Source organism: Coffea eugenioides, chromosome 6, assembly GCF_003713205.1.
Source record: "Coffea eugenioides isolate CCC68of chromosome 6, Ceug_1.0, whole genome shotgun sequence".
Lineage (NCBI taxonomy): Eukaryota > Viridiplantae > Streptophyta > Magnoliopsida > Gentianales > Rubiaceae > Coffea > Coffea eugenioides.
In genome coordinates this window covers 2,914,204-2,915,744 of record NC_040040.1, presented here as the reverse complement: position 1 = coordinate 2,915,744, position 1,541 = coordinate 2,914,204, and the positions used below count along the sequence as shown (strand labels likewise).

General features: G+C 39.2%; 1 pseudogene; it reads right to left on the bottom strand.

The window, feature by feature from the left end:
- Positions 1-757: 757 nt before the first annotated feature.
- LOC113772920 lies at positions 758-1,311 on the bottom strand (annotated as a pseudogene).
- Between the last annotated feature and the right edge of the window lie 230 nt (positions 1,312-1,541).

Below are 1,541 nucleotides of genomic sequence, written 5' to 3'. Positions count from 1 at the left end.
GAATCTCACTCTGACCAACACCAATTCGTCAAGAATTTTGATGCTAAGGCAAACGTTATAATCTATCATACCGGTCAAGTTGATCATCCAGGAGAGAAATCTCCTGTCAAAGAAGTAGATGTTTCTGTATTTGAAAGAGCTGAAGCAACAGCTAATTAATTAGTCTCCTTGAGCGGTGTATGTATGCACAAGATGAATGAAAATTAGTAGTTTACGTAGACTTCAATAAGAAGATGGAAGCAATAGTCTGTTAAACCTATGCAACTGCCCGGAAAAACCATGATCAACTGGTTGTCCCTTGAAAATTTTGATTATCCAATCCGATTAAACCCGCTCTCTTGACTCTGCGACGTCTCTTTTCTTTTTTCTTTTTCACGATGTTTAACTGGTTTATCATCTGTTGCTTGAAATTGATCATATTTAGCGTAACATAGGAGCTTTGGCGTCCTCAAGCTTTAGCTCCAGTTTGCTGGTTAAGGTTTCCAAATTGAGATTGCATAGCATGATGACTTTGCTTTTAAAATTCCTCTCGTGGAATTCCTCGTTCTGGGCAACTTCTCGTTTAAAATCTAGCCTCAAAAAGACAAATGCATCTGCTTTTCTCCATCATATCCATCTGTTTCTACATTTTACGTCATGCTAGCCGAATTGAAGCTTAACAGGACTAGACTTTGAGTTTGTAAATTAAATCTTTCTCGCATCGCAGCCAAACAAATTATAACACCACACCACAAACAGCTTTAGCACAACTTCTGGACTAAACTGAAGCAGATGGAACCAACACAAGGTGATTTGCAGCAAAGAAATGACAAACAGGTGAGCTTCCTGGTTCAATTCCAAGCACACGGAAGGCAATGTGATCAGGGCTCCAGTGAGAGGTATCCATGTGACAAACAGCAATAGCTTCAACCCTATCACCATTTTCACCATTCAGGGAAACTTTGTAAACGCGACTCTCACTTTCTTAATAGTGACAATAGAAAACTGTGCAAGGGTAAGGCAAGGTATGACATGCCACCATCTTTGGCGCTGAAATTCGTACAGGAACTTTAACCATGCGTACTTCTGTACACCGACAGTTGATCTCGTGAGGTGAACTGCTGACGGAACTTTAGCAGTTGCTTGGAACCCAAATGTCCCTTTGGCAAAATTAAGCATGGACTCGGAGGATGTAGCACAAAATTTCGTCTCTGATTTAATGGGCTTAGCTTCACATTTTCTTAGCGTATCTTCCATGGCCTTGGCCTGGAGAGATTCTTGAGAGAAAGGAGGAAAAAGGAATTTGGTCTGCTTTATATATATACACAGCATAAAACTCTTTCCGCTCGTACACTCTAACTCCCATTATATCTATCATCTAGGTTTTTTTTTTTTTTTTGTAATAATGCAAGTGGAAGGGCTCAAACTCAAGACCTTTTACTTACACTCCTATCCCCCAACCACCCAATTTATATCAATATATGCATATTGAAAAGGTGCTTTTAAGACTTATCAATTACTCGTATTTAAAAGATAAAAAGACCTATGGTACTTTTTAGAAG